The following is a 16,159-nucleotide window of genomic DNA, read 5'->3' on the forward strand; positions in this document are numbered from 1 at the left end:
GTTGCTAAAAGGTGGTAACAAATTGAGAATAGAAACCTATATAACCACTGGAGCACTGGAATTTAAGGTGCCACACAGTACTCAATCATCACAAGTATCTGGCTGGGTGCAGTGGCTCATGCCTGTAATCCCAGCACTTTGGGAGGGCGAGGCGGATGGCTCACGAGGTCAGGAGATCGAGACCATCCTGGCTAACATGGTGAAACCCCGTCTCTACTAAAAATATAAAAAATTAGCTGGTGAAACCCCGCCTCTACTAACAATACAAAAAATTAGCCAGGTATGGTGGCGGGCGCCCGTAGTCCAGCTACTCTGGAGGCTGAGGCAGGAGAATGGTGTGAGCCCGGGAGGCAGGGCTTACAGTGAGCCGAGATTGTGCCACTGCACTCCAGCCTGGGTGACAGAGCAAGACTCCATCTAAAATAAATAAATAAATAAATAAATAAATAAAATAAAAAAATAAAAAATAAAAATCATCATGAGTATCTAATCCTTTCTGGTTAACACTTCAAAAAAATTATAAATATACACTATGCAAGTCTTACAGATAATCAACTCAGGTAAAAAACAAATACCATCATCACCACTATCAACTGCTTCCCCCTTCAAACAAAAATGCATACCAATCCCAAGAAGAGAAATAACCTAGAGGACTCCAAAAAATCAGGGTATACAAATAAGAATCATAAAGAAATCCTTGCCTCAAAAATAAGTTTAATTGGAGTTTTTCTTTGAATTTGATTTTCACAAGTTGCCTGTTTGGGTGGGTAGGAAGGACGGAATGGAGAGTATTCACTGGCAATGTCTGTAGTCTCTTCATCCCTATATTTCACAATCGCTTTTTGAACTCCACAAGAAAAAGAAAGAACTGACAAATATGGAGGTAATATATTTCAATATTCTTAAGAGAAAACAGATTTACCATTCTTTGCTTGTTGATCCCAGGAGAATGAACATAGCTGAATGAAGGAGAGCAGAGGTGGATACCAACAAGGTACGAGAGCACCCGTATCTGGATGTGCTGAGTCCTACATGTGGATCTTGGAGTGGGTTCCCCTGAAATTCCCCTATGTGCATCCTACTCCTAACCATGCTGTATTCTGAATGTGTATAAGCTGTTGTTTTCATTGGCAAATTTGTTGGATGAGTGATTAAAGGCTGTCCAACCTTTACAATTGAATGAGTAAATATAATCTCTTTCTTAGTGGCATTACAAATTACTACACTGTGACCAATAGTCACTTGTGGACTGTAGACATCACAGATGTCCAATCTGTGAATGCCAAAGTCTACCGTTCCTTTTTCCAAAGTGGGTACAGGGCCAGCCCTTACTGAGGTTGAGAAGTGAATAATAACAAACATTTCTTGGGCTCTAAGTGCCAGCTACTGTCTAAAAAGCTTTATATTTATTTATTAACTCATTTAATCCTCACAGCAAACCTTTGCAATAGAGTTATTATACCCACGATTGTCTCTATTTTACAGATGAAGACACCCTGCTAATATGTGGCACAGGTGAAAGTCAAACCCTGTGTGCAGTCTGTGTTCCTGGCCCAGTCTGCGTTCTTATTCAATGCCACACTGTCATGTGGAAAGAAGGAATGAAAGGAAAAAGGAAAAACAAGGCAGAATGATCAGTGAAGTACCTGCTAGATCCACCTGAAACCAGGTCAAAGCGAGCAACACAAAGTGACCAGGGAAAGCCTCGAATGAGAGTTACAGAGAGGCCAAAGGAAGCTAAAGGGAAAACAACAACAAAAGACACCTGCAACCCAACCTAAGTGACATTGGCCAGCTGCATGGAGAAGAACCTTGAGGCTCCTCAACACCTACTGAAAGAGTTACCTCTTATGACTCACTCCACTGGGTCCTCTGAGGCATGAGTCTCTTAATTTTTCAAGCCAACTGACTCGAGAGTTCAATGGGACTCCAGGAAAGGCTCTAACCATGAATAACACTGGTATGTATGCCTGAGCAATTCTTGCTTCCTTTCAAGAGTATGTAATCTTGGCCAGGCGCAGTGGCTTATGCCTGTAATCCCAGCGCTGTTGGAGGCCAAGGTGGATGGACCGGATCGCTTGAGCTTAAGAATTCGAGACTAGCCTGGGCAACATGGCCAAACCCCATTTCCACACACAAAAAAATTTTTTTTAATTAGCCAGGCATGGTGGCATGTGCCTGTAGTCCCAGCTACTCAGAAGGCTGGGGAGGGAGAATCACCTCAGCCTGGGAGGTCAAGGCTGCAGTGAGCCATGACTGCACCACTGTGCTCCAGCCTGGGTGACAGAACAAGACCCTGTCTCAAAAAAAAAAAAAAAAGAATAGAAAAGAAACAATAGCTAGGCTTAGTCACTAATATGGATGGCATCACCAAATGCTCTACTCATATTGCAATATACTGGAAAAGGGAGGATTCCTCTAAAGCTTAATGGAAAGACTATTACTTATGAAGCCTTTTCAGAGAAAGCAGTAGATAGGCCCAGCACATCCCAGGATCTAACAGCCAATTCAATCAGCATCCAGTGAGAGCTGCCTGTGTACTATCCCTGTTCTTTGGGGTGGTGGGAGCTTCTTAAACCATAAACTGGTTTTACAGAAGGGTCTAGAGTTGCCCTTAAGCCTCTGCGCCTTTAACTCTGACACTCCCTACCAACTACCTAGTTAGTAGATGTTGACAACCTTACTTCTGCAGCTGTGAAACATGAGGTAATATTCCTCACTTATTCCATTAACTATCATGTTCAATGTGCAGCAAAAAGGTAGAAAAATGTATAGTTCTTTAATACTCAAGCAGAACTGGTTCTACTGGTTAGGCTGACAGACTTTTCTTAAAAAACTAACTCTGAAAATCATGCAAATTTTCAACAAATGCATCAGTTAAAAATGGTCTATGTGCTTTGTATAGCACCACTTGCTGCTCCATTTGAATTTGAACAAAGCTTGCCATTATGGCACAAAGGAAAGGCAAAAACTGCTGGCACCAGGATCACAGCATGTCCAGGTTTTCTAAACTAGAACATCTCAGTGGGGCTTAAATTCAATTAGAACAGAAGCATGGACCGGGCACAGTGGCTCACGCCTGTAATTTCAGCACTTTGGGAGGCTGAGGTAGGTGGATCACTTGAGGTCAGGAGTTTGAGACCAGCCTGGCCAACATGGTGAAACCCCGTCTCTACTAAAAATACAAAAATTAGCCGGGTGTGGTGGCACACGCCAGTAATCCCAGCTACTTGGGAGGCTGAGGCAGGAGAATTGCTTGAACCTGAGAGACGGAGGTTGCAGTGAGCCAAGAATGTGCCACTGCACTTCAGCCTGGGTGACAGAGCGAGATTCCATTTCAGAAAAAAAAAAAAGAGGGAACAGAAGCATGACAGCTTCAAGTGATCCTTCTGCCTTGGCCTCCCAAAGTGCTGGGATTATAGGTGTGAGCCCCCTGCCCGGCCACTGTTAATTCCTTACTTCAACATTTACTCCAGTGTTATGGCTACTTTTTATTTGTTTATTTTATTTTTTAAAAAAAGATGAAGACATGAAAAATAAGTCTTCCAGTTTCCTCAAGTTTTCCCCCGCAGATCAAAAGAAACTGGCTACATCTGTTCTGGATCCCACTGTGAGTATCGGCAATTCCCAGAACCCACAGCTGTGACTACCCCCACATTATCTAAGAACCTCGCCCATGCTGAGCCAGAAGCACTCCCATTCTGGCAATGTCTAGGCCAGACAAGAGATGAGAATTTGAGAACTGCCACCCATTCTTTAGCAAGCTTATGGCCCAAAGGAGACACACCTGCTGGAACCCATATCACACAGCTGGTCTAGCATCAAAAACGTTGCCAACCTAATCTCTTCTCAGAACTATGTTTCCGAGGAGTGGCCCAAAATCACAGGTCTCCAATGGGCCTGAGTCAATATTTAAGTTGTGTATCTGGTTACTCAGAGTTGCAAAATGACCCATCTCTAGTATATACCAATTCATTTCAACAAATAGCTCCTGAACATGTTAAGTACCAAACGCTAAGGATAAAATGATGAATAAGGCCAGACACAGTGGCTCATGTCTATAATCCCAGCACTCTGGGAGGCCCAAGGCAAGTGGCTCACTTGAGCCCAAGTTCGAGACCAGCTTGGGCAACATGACGAAGCCTTGTTTCTATAAAAAATATAAAAATTAGCAGGGCATAGTGGCATGTACCTGTAGTCCCAGCTACTCAGGAGGCTGAGGTAGGAGGATCACCTTGAACCTGAGGAGGTGGAGGCTGCAGTGAGCTGTGATTATGCTACTGCACTCCAGTGTGGGTGACAGTAAGATTCTGTCTCCAAAAAATAAATAATAAAATGATGAATAAGAATTGACTTTTATTAGCCAGGCATGGTGGCATGCACTTATCCCAGCTACTCAGGAGGCTGACATGGGAGGATTGGTTGAAAGTTGAGGCTGCAGGGAGCCATGACTGTGCCACTGTACTCCAGCCTGGGCAACAAAGTGAGACCCTGTCTCAAAAAAAAAAGGATTGACTTTTGCCCTCATGAAATTCAGATGACAAAAAATAACTAGAATACTAAGTAATGAGTGCTGTAAGTACCAAGAAGGCTACAAGATTCTGTCTCTACACATCATCTCATTTATTATTCAGAGCTTAGTTAACTACTATTATTGTTTCATTTTAGAGATGAGGAAAATGAGAGTAAGCCAGGTTAAGAGAAATGGGTCTCAAGCCTTTACCTGAAAGGCTTTATCTGACGAGGGTTGTACTCTCAACCACAATCCAACCTGCCTCCCCCGGCCGACCATGCCTCCTCTCCTGGGCACTGCTCCTCTCCTTGAGTTCACATGCTCTTTTATTTACTGAATGATCATGTCTTATGCACCTGCTCTCTTCCACGCACAGCAAACACAGGAATGAACACAACACACAGCACCTAAGTCCCCAGAGAACACAGGAGTCTGACAGCCTTGGTAGAAATGTGCTATGTTAGAGGAAATACAGGGTACAATGGGAACACTTAGAAACACTGAACTACATTCAGAAAGGGTCAAAGAAGACTGCTGCACTCAGCAAGTGTTATTTATACTGAGATGTGAAAATGAGCAGAAATTAGCCAGAATGGCCACGTGATGGTTAATATTGAGTGTCAACTTGATTAAAGGATGCAAAATATTGATCTTGGGTGTGGCTGTGAGGGTGTTGCCAAAGGAGATTAACATTTGAGTCAGTGGGCTGGGAAAGGCAGACCCAGCCTTAATCTGGTGGGCCAATCTAATCAGCTACCAGTGAATATAAAGCAGGCAGAAAAACATGAAAAGGTGAGACTGGCCTAGCCTCGCAGCCTACATCTTTCTCCTGTGCTGGAAGTTTCCTGGCCTCAAACATCAGACTCCAAGTTCTTCAGTTTTGAGACTTTGACTGGCTCTCCTTGCTCCTCAAGCTTGCAGACAGCCTATTGTGGGACCTTGTGATCATGTAATTTAATATTTAATAAACTCCCCTTTATATATATACACATACATACATATATCCTGTTAGTTCTGTCCATCTAGGAACCCTAATACGGATTTTGGTACCAGCAGTGGTTCTAGAGGAACAGAATATTAAGGATGGCGTTCTTTCATCTGTCGTGGGGTTTCTGGAGTTGGCTGCTTAATATGATTAGACCCAAAAATGCTAAGGCCTCTACTGATAATGGAAGTAGAGAACACTGATAGTCCTTGGCATGAACTGTTTAGAAAGTTATGCAAAACAAACGCATTTGACACTCCTGATTCATCGCTCATGAGAGGCAAGGAGTTTAGTGACTCTATACATAATACCTTTGACCATATGTGGAGAACCAAGGAACATAATGAAGCTGGTTGATTGCTCCTAAGTTCAGTGGACAAAGTGATGAATGAAAATGACAAACTCAGGGATTCTATTTCCTGGATAGAATCTCCCTTCAGAAGCAGACACTGAGCCTCAAATCTGCTAAGACTGTCCTGAGTGAGAGTCTTATTTCTGGCAGAGAAAGAGCTGAAATTGTGGAAAAACAGATACAAGCTCTTATCATGCGAGTGGCTGCCCTGCAACGAAAGGTGCATGCACAGCCTCGCCAGGTGTCTTTTGTTAAAGTGAAGGCATTCATGGGAAAAGAATGGGACCCTGCAACTTGGAATGGGAACGTGTGGGAGGACCCTGATGAAGCTGGGGACACCAAGCTTGTAAACTCTGATGAACTTTTTTTGCCAGAAGGAACAGCTTCCCCATCCCCAGCAGTGGCAACATCCCCTCCCTGACCCATACTGCCATCAGCCTTTCCACCTTTGTCTGAGATAAACTCTGCACTGCCTGAGGCAACACTGATGGCCTCCCCTGAGGCAGCTGCCAGGCAAGATAATGTTGATTCTCCTCAGGAGACACCCCCAACACCCCTGTTTGCTTCTAGACCTATAACTAAAGTCCCAGCAGGTGAGGTGAGGTTGAGATTGTGACACATGATGAGGTGCGCTACACTTGAAAAGAACTGCTTGAGTTCTCTAATTTATATAAACAGAAATCTGGAGAATAGGCATGGGAATGGATATTAAGGGTATGGGATAATGGTAGAAGGAACATAGAGTTGGATCAGGCTAAATTTATTGATTTGAGCCCACTAAGTAGGGACTCTGCTTTTAATGTTGCAGCTCGGGGAGTTAAAAAAGGTTCTAATGGTTTATGTGCTTGGTTAGCTGAAATATGGATTAAAAGATGGCCCACTATGAGTGAGCTGGAAATGCCTGATCTCCCTTGGTTTAATGTAGAGTAAGGGATCCAAAGGCTTAGGGAGATTGGGATGGTGGAGTGGATTAGTCACTTTAGACCTACTCATCCCAGCTGGGAGGGTCCACAAGATATATCCTTGACCAATGCTTTGCAAAACAGATTTGTGAGGGCAGCACCTGCATCTTTGAAGAGCCCTGTAATTGCTCTTCTTTGTATGTCAGATCTAACAGTGGGAACGGCAATCACTCAACTACAAAATTTAAATACAATGGGAATAACTGGATCCCTAGGTGGCAGGGGCCAAGTGGTGGTACTTAACTGTCAAAGACAAGGTGTTCGTAGTTACTGTAATGGATGGTAGAGACAAAGCAGCAATCAGAATAGTCTGACTCACGTAGAGCTCTGGCACTGGCTAATTAATCATGCTGTTCCTAGAAGTGAAACTGATAGGAAGCCTACTGCATTCCTACTTAATTTATATAAACAGAAAACTTCCAGGTTGAATGGACAAAAGACTAGTTTGAATTATAAAAACAGAGAATCACGGCCCCTCAATCAATTTCCAGACTTGAGCCAGTTTACAGACCCAGAACCCCTTGAAGGAAGGGGAGGCTGGGTCCCCTTGAGGAAGGACCCCACTACATTACCGACAATTAACGCAGTGGATCTTTCTCTCATCCTTCCCCAAGGAGACCTCTGACATTTTACCAGGGTAAGTGTGCACTGGGGAAAGGGAAATGATCAGACATTTGGACTAACGGACACTGGTTCTGAGCTGACGATGATTCCAGGGTACCCAAAGTGTCACTGTGGTCCTCCAGTTAAAGTAGGGGCTTATGGAGGTCAGGTAATTAATGCAGTTTTAGCTCAGGTCTGACTTACAGTGGGTCCAGTGGGCCCCCAGACTCATCCTGTTATTTCCCCAGTGGCGGAATGCATAACTGGCATAGACATACTTAGCAACTGGCAGAACCCCCACATTGGCTCCCTGACTGGTAGGGTGAGGGCTATTATGGTGGAAAAGGCTAAACAGAAGCCGTTAGAGCTGCCTCTACCTAGAAAAATAGTAAATCGAAAACAATATCACATCCCTGGAGGGACTGCAGAGATTATGCCACCACCAAGGACTTGAAAGACGCAGGGGTGGTGATTCCCACATCCCTGTTCAACTCTCCTATTTCGCCTGTGCAGAAGAAGATGGATCTTGCAGAATGACAGTGGATTCTCGTAAGCCTAACCAATAGGTGACTCCAGTTGCAGATGCTGTACCAGATGTGGTTTCATTGCTTTAGCAAATTAACACATCTCCTGGTACCTGGTATACAGCCATTGACTTGGCAAATGCCTTTTTCTCCATTCCTGTCCATAAGGCCCACCAGAAGCAATTTGCCTTCAGCTGGCAAGACCAACAATATACCTTCACTGTCCTACCTCAGGGACATATCAACTCTCCAGCTTTGTGTCATAATCTTATTCGAAGAGACCTTGATCGCTTTTTGCTTCCACAAGGTATCACACTGGTCCATTACACTGATGACATTATCCAAGAAGTAACAAACACGATGGACTTATTGGTGAGACATTTTTGTGCCAGAGGATGGGAAATAAATCCAACTAAAATTTAGGGAACTTCTACCTCAGTAAAATTTTTAGGGGTCCAGTGGTATGCGGCCTGTTGAGACACTCCTTCTAAGATGAAGGATAAGTTGCTACATTTGGCCCCTCTTACAACCAAGAAAGAGGCACAATGCCTAGTGGGCCTATTTGGATTTTGGAGGCAACATATTCCTCGTTTGAGTGTGTTACTCCAGCCCATTTACTGAGTGACCCAAAAGGCTGAAAGTTTTGAGTGGGGTCCAGAAAAGGAGATGGCTCTGTAACAAGTCCAGGCTGCTGTGCAAGCTGCTCTGCCACTTGGGCCACAAAACCCAGCTGATCCAATCGTGCTTGAGGTGTCAGTGGCAGATAGGGATGCCATTTGGAGCCTTTGTCAGGCCCCCATAGGTGAATCACAGTGGAGGCCTCCAGGATTTTGGAGCAAGGCCCTGCCATCTTCTGCAGATAACGACTCTCCTTTTGAAAGACAGCTCTTGGCCTGTTACTGGGCTTTGGTAGAAACTGAATGTTTGACTATGGGTCAAGTTACCATGCGACCTGAACTGCCCATCATGAATTGGGCACTTTCTGACCATCTAGCCATAAAGTGGGTCGTGCACAGCAGCATTCCATCATCAAATGGAAGTAGTATACACATGATTGGACTCGAGCAGGTCCTGAAGGCACAAGTTACACGAGGAAGTGGCTCAAATGCCCATGGTCTCCACACCTGCCACCGTACCTTCTGTTCCCCAGCCTGCACCGATGACCTCATGGGGAATTCCCTATGATCAGCTGACAGGAAGAGAAAACTAGGGCCTGGTTCACAGATGGTTCTGCAAGACATGCAGGCACCACCGAAAGTGGACAGCTGTAGCACTACAGATCCTTTTAGGACATCCCTGAAGGACAGCAGTGAAGGGAAACCTTCCCAGTGGGCAAAACTTTGAGCAGTGCACCTGGTTGTGCACTTTGCATGGAAAAAGAAATGGCCAGATGTCCGATTATATACCGATTCATAGGCTGTAGCCAATGGTTTGGCTGGATGTTCAGGGACTTGGAAGAAGCATGATTGGAAAATTGGTGACAAAGAAATTTGGGGAAGAGTTATGTGGATGGTCCTCTCTGGGTGGTCAAAAACTGTGAAGATATTTGTATCTTCATGTGAGTGCTCACCAATGGGTGACCTCAGCAGAGGAGCATTTTAACAATCAAGTAGATAGGGTGACCCGTTCTGTGGACACCACTCAGCCTCTTTCCCCAGCCACCTCTGTCATCACCCAGTGGGCCCATAAACAAAATGGCCATGGTGGCAGGGATGGAGGTTACGCATGGGCTCAGCAACATGGACTTCCACTCACCAAGGCTGACCTGGCTACGGCCACTGTTGAGTGCCCAGTTTGCCAGCAGCAGTGACCAACACTGAGCCCTCGATATGGCACCATTCCTCAGGGCGATCAGCCAGCTACCTGGTGGCTGGTTGATTATATTGGACCTCTTCTATCATTGAAAGGGCAGAGGTTTGGCTTCACTGCAATACACGCTCTGGATATGGGTTTGCCTATCCTGCACACAATGCTTCTGCCAAGACTACCATCCATGGACTCATGGAATGCCTTATCCACCATCATGGTATTCCACACAGCATTGCCTCTGACCAAGGCACTCTCTTTGTGGCTAAAGAAGTGCGGCAGTGGGTTCATACTCATGGAATTCACTGGTCTTACCATGTTCCCTATCATCCTGAAGCAGCTGGATTGACAGAATGGTGTATTAGCCTTTTGAAGTCACAATTACAATGCCAGCTAGGTGACAATAATTTGCAGGGCTGGGGCAAAGTTCTCTAGAAGGCCATGTATGCTCTGAATCAGCATTCAATATATGGTACTGTTTCTCCCATAGCCAGGATTCACGGTCCAGGAATTAAAGGGTGGAAGTGGAAGTGGCACCACTCACCATCACCCCTAGTGATCCACTAGCAAAATTTTTGCTTCCTGTTCCTGCAACATTATGTTCTGCTGGTCTAGAGGTCTTAGTTCCAGAGGGAGGAACGCTGCCACCAGGAGACACAACAATTCCATTAAACTGGAAATTAAGATTGCTACCTGGACACTTTGGGCTCCTCCTACCTTTAAGTCAATAGGCTAAGAAGGGAGTTACAGTGTTGGCCGGGGTGACTGACCCGGACTATCAAAATGAAAACAGTCTACTCTCCATAATGGAGGTAAGGAAGAGTATGCATGGAATACAGGAGATCCATTAGGGTGTCTCTTAGTATTACCATGCCCTGTGATTAAGGTCAATGGGAAACGACAACAGCACAATCCAGGCAGGACTACAAATGGTCCAGACCCCTCAGGAATAAAGGTTTGGGTCACTCCACTAGGGAAAAAACCACAACCTGCTGAGGTGTTTGCTGAAGGCAAAGGGAATACAGAATAAGTAGTAGAAGAAGGTAGTCATCAATACCAGCTACGACCACGTGACCAGCTGCAGAAACGAGAACTGTAATTGTCATGAGTATTTCCTCCTTCTTTTGTTAAAAACGTTTGTGCATATATACATTTGTTTGATTTCCTTTTCCTTTATCATATGACATAAGATTTATTGACTTCATATCAGCATTTAAGTATTGTTAACTTTATGTAATGGTATTTGGGTTGGTGATTGGTGAGTTTCCAGTTGTAAGAAGGATAGTTGTATTATGTTAGGCGTAATTATGACCTTATTATTGTCTTTATTTGAAGATTATGTATGATCTCAGGAGATGTGTATGAGTTCAAGTTGACAAGGGGTGGACTTGTGATAGTTAATACTGAGTGTCAACTTGATTGAATTGAAGGATACAAAATATTGATCCTGGGTGTGGTTGTGAGGGTGTTGCCAAAGGAAATTAACATTTGAGTCAGTGGGCTGGGAAAGGCAGACCCATTCTTAATCTGGTGGGCACAATCTAATCAGCTACCAGTGAATATAAAGCAGGCAAAAAAAACATGAAAAGGCGAGACTGCCCTATCCTCCCAGCCTACATCTTTCTCCCATGCTGGATGCTTCGTGCCCTGAAACATCGGACACCAAGTTCTTCAGTTTTGAGACTCTGACTGGCTCTCCTTGCTCCTCAGACTTGCAGACAGCCTGTTGTGGGACCTTGTGATCATGTAAGTTAATACTTAATAAACTCCAGATATATATAGGAGATATATATATATCCTATTAGTTCTATCCCTCTAGGGAATCCTAATACAGGCCAACGCTCACTTTCTCGGGCTCTTCTTGGTCAAGTCTCCTTTCTGGGCAGGGTCCTCTTACTTCCTCACAAACCCTGTGTTCCCCGGATGAGCTCTCTCACTCAAAGGTGTTTCAACAGTATAGGCTGATGATCCCCAAGTGGTACTTCACTCCGGATCTGCCTTCAGAGCTCCAGGCCTGGACACCTCAACAGCCTCCTGGCCACCTGCACCAGAATGTCCCTCATATCCTTCAAATTGACATTTCAAAATCAGCTCATCACCACCCCTTGCCAAATCTGCTCCTCTGAGCTCTGGTTCAGGACCAGCCACCCAGCTGGCCACCCCAGAAACCTGAGAGTCACTCTTACCTACTCCTTGCCTCTCATACCCTATGCTCTGCTCCATATTGCCCACGTCTATCCATCCCTGTTGTCGCTCTGACTTTGGGCCACCATCATTTCCTAGCTCGCATGGTCCCGATTGCCAGTCACACTGCCTCCAACTGGCCCCTACTGCATCCACTGGGACCACCCAACCCACTGTCTCCACTCCTGTCCATCCAACTCACTGTCAAATCCACTGTCCACACAGTTCAGGTCCTGTGAGGCTTTCTGTGGTCAAAACTCTCTCCATCAGAACACTGAGGTGCCCCTTTGCTAGCTACCCAAACCACACTCTGTATGTGCCTCCAGAACAGCACTTTTCCTTTTTTCCTTTTTTTTTTTTTAAAAGACAGAGTCTCCCTCTGTCACCCATGCAGGAGTTCGGTGTCACAATCTCGGCTCACTGCAACTTCTGCCTCCCAGGTTCAAAAGAGTCTCATTCCTCAGCCTCCTTAGTAGCTGGGATTACTGGTGCCCACCATCACATCTGGTTAATTTTTTTTTTTTAGTAGAGACAGGGTTTCACCACGTTGGCTAGGCTGGTCTTGAACTCCTTACCTCCAGTAATCTGCCCACCTCAGCCTCCCAAAGTGCTGGGATTACAGGTGTGAGCCACCGCACCTGGCCAAGCATAGCACTTTTCACGCTGAACTGCAAGAGTCTCTTACCTTGTCTGTCTTGCCAACCAATGATACAAACTGAGGGCTGAGGCTGTACCTTTATGGATTTTTAGCCTCAACTCCTAGCATATAATTCCTGACAAGACAGTAAATTGTCAGTAAGTCTGCTGAAAGAATGGACACATGAAAACATACAAAGAGACAATAATTCTTGATCCTGATCATATTCTTCAATCCTATGCATAGCTCTTGTGAAATTAAAGAAATTGCTCTATTAAAAATTCCTACCTAAGTGTATTAGTGCCAAGTATCACCGAACTACTGTCACATTCTTCTCTTAGCTGGCTTCCAGAAATACATTCTGGTCTCACTAATAGAGTAGGGGCATAGCCAAGGTCAGACTTTTAATTTGGAGCTTTCTCACTGAGAATACAGACTAAAGACTGAATGAATCCATCTACTATCCAGCTGTAGGAAGCTAAAAACCAAAATAGGATTTGTTTCCTGAAGCTGATTCCCAAGGCTGCTGGTACCCCACTCCTGGCCAGAGGGCTTGACTCCCTCCGAGCAGGCCTGACTAGCAGGCTCATTCCCCATGCTTCTGAAAGCATGACAGGAGGCAGCTTTGCTGCTGACCACAGCTCTATTCCACTAGCTATATACTTTCGGCAGTTATAAGCAACAATTACTCTGACAACAAATCAAGAGAACAGCATCTGAAGCCAGGGAGGCAGACATGCAGTAAGAGGCTAACTGACAATGTCTGGTCTCAAGGTAACAAACCACATACACAAACCCAACCTGGTACCTGGTCTTTCAGTATTCTGCTGTTTACGCATTATGCAAATCAGTTCTCAGCCCTAAAAATGTACAGGTTGAATATTCTTACAAACATGACACTCAAGGGATTTTGGATTTTCAGATTAGAAATACTCAACCTGTATTCATTTCAGAGGGCTACTTGGAAACTCGACAGAGCATTTCAGACTATGCATCTATTATCCACAATGATATATGCCTAAATTAAACACATAAAAATATGTCATAGGAGTTTACTATGTCCACTTTCAATGTCCTACGTCACTTATCTTGACAACAATCTGTATGGTATTTTCATCCCCACTTTACAGATAAGGCCAATGAAGCACTAAGGGTTTAAACAATAAACCCAGGTTCACAGAACTAAACAGATGGTAAAGCCAGAACTCAGTATCAATTCTGACACCAAGCTTAGTACTTTTGAACTTTAAACTCTGTCTTTGTAAAAGCTTTATTAAGGCTGGGCATGGTGGCTCATTCCTGTAATCCCAGCATTTTGGGAGGCCAAGGCGGGCAGATCACCTGTGGTCAGGAGTTTGAGACTGGCCTGGCCAATACGGTGAAACCCCATCTCTACTAAAAATACAAAAAAAAATTAGCCGGGCATGGTGGCACACACCTGAAATCCCAGCTACTAGGGAGGCTGAGGCAGGAGAATTGCTTGAACCCAGGAGGTGGAGATTGCAGTTAGCTGAGATCACGCCATTGCATTCCAGCCTGGACGACGAGGTAAGACTCTGTCTCAAAACAAACAAACAAAAAAAACTTTATTAAGATATAATTGAGGTCAGACACAGTGGCTAATGTCTGTAATCCCAACACTTTGGGAGGCTGAGGGCGGGAGGATCTCTTGAGCCCAGGAGTTCGATCAGCCTGGGTAACATAGTGAGACCTTGTTTTTACAAAAAATGAACAAAATTACCTGGGCATGTTGTGTGTACCTGTAGTCCCAGCTACTTGGGAGGCTAAGGCAGGAAGATTGCTTCAGCCCAGGAGGTTGAGGCTGGAGTGAGCTGAGATCACACCACTGCATTCCAGTCTGGGCAACAGAGCAAGACCTTGTCTCCAAAAAAAGAAACGAAAAAAAAAGGTATAATTGGCTGGGCATGGCGATTTACACTTTGCCTGTAATCCCAGTACTTTGGAAGGGTGAGGTGGTGGGAGAGTGGGGATTGCTTGAGGCCAGGAGTTTGAGACTAGCCTGGGCAACACAGTGAAACCTGTCCCTACCAAAAAAAAAACTTAGGGACAGTAACACGTGCCTGTAGTCTCAGCTACTCAGTAGGCTAAGGTGGGAGGATCCCTTGAGCCCAGGAGTTGAAGGTTGCAGTGAGCTATGATCATGTTACTGCACTCCAGCCTGGGTAACAGAGGAAAACATTCTCTTTAAAAAAAAAAAAAAAAAGCCGGGCGCGGCGCTCACACCTGTAATCCCAGCACTTTGGGAGGCCAAGGCGCGCAGATCACAAGGTCAGGAGATCGAAACCATCCTGGCTAACATGGTGAAACCCCGTCTCTACAAAAAAATACAAAAAATTAGCTGGGCGTGGTGGCGGGCACCTGTAGTCCCAGCTACTTGGGAGGCTGAGGCAGGAGATTGGTGTGAACCTGGGAGGCACAGCTTGCAGTGAGCCGAGATCACCCCACTGCACTCCAGCCTGGGTGACAGAGCGAGACTCCGTCTAAAAAAAAAAAAAAAAAAGATACAATTTACCAACCATGTAATTCACCAAAGTATTTAATATAATGTTTAACAATATAAAGTGCTGAAATAGTATTCAGTATATTCATAGTTGTACAATCATCACCACAATCAATTTTAGATCATTTTCATCATCCCAAAAGGAATATTCTAAGGCAAAGCACCTCATACCAAAGCTGACCTGTTATTCCCCACTTAATCCCTCTGTTTACAGTGTACCTCTAACCCTAGGCAACCACAAATCTTCAACTTTTTTCCTATTACAAAGTAATACCTACAAATGTTCTTTCAGTTGTAACAAGTCTCCAGGGCAGGGGAACAGGCAATGACCTTGGACAATTCATTACCCTCAACAGCTAAGCAATGCTTATTCACTTGGCCATTCTAAATCCTTTTCTTCACATTTAGACCCTGCTTTTTTCCTGACCTCAGGTTTTTTTTTGAAGGAAGAGAATATCTGCTCATTAAGATGCAAACTAAATTCCTCACTCTGTTTTGACAGCTCATCATTTCTTGAAGTGCAGCGAAAGCATTACTCATTTATGATTCTTAGCAAGGATCACTCTCACCAGGCATTCACTAGGCCTTTAAACAATCCCAACACCTCATTAAACTCTCCCTAATAAAGAAATAAATAAATAAAACTTACATTAAAAAATAAATGTTAGGACCCAAATACCAGTATAAGCCTCAGATCCCACAGACCTGATCTCACCAAACAGTTAACTGGCTTGGTTCTCTTATTATCTGTGAACCACACCCAAAGATGGTTGGCAAGCTTGATGGGATAAGAACCTGCCTCAGGAAGCAAAAGGTCACACAGAAAAGAAATGGCTAGAGCCAGAGGCCTCCCAAATCCAAGCTAATGCTCCTTCAACAGAACCAGAAGCAGGCAGGACCTTGGCTGTGCCTTGAAAGCTAGTTAGGATTTGGATCAGTGGAAGGGGCAAGACGCATGGAGGCTCTTAAATGGGAAGACGACAACACGAAGGCCGCATTCAGCAGAAGGCTGGCTGTGGTGTGTGGGCATCTGGGGGTGGCGCAGACGGGGAGCAGTGGGAAGTGGAGAGGC

The 16,159-nt window shown here is 44.7% G+C and overlaps 1 protein-coding gene across 2 annotated transcripts in view; it reads right to left on the reverse strand.

Moving 5' to 3' along the window:
- Nucleotides 1–16,159, reverse strand: part of MTMR12 (myotubularin related protein 12) — an 83,977-nt gene that overhangs the window by 52,972 nt on the left and 14,846 nt on the right. The gene's annotated exons all lie outside the window — the stretch shown is intronic.

This window comes from Pongo pygmaeus, chromosome 4, assembly GCF_028885625.2.
Source record: "Pongo pygmaeus isolate AG05252 chromosome 4, NHGRI_mPonPyg2-v2.0_pri, whole genome shotgun sequence".
Lineage (NCBI taxonomy): Eukaryota > Metazoa > Chordata > Mammalia > Primates > Hominidae > Pongo > Pongo pygmaeus.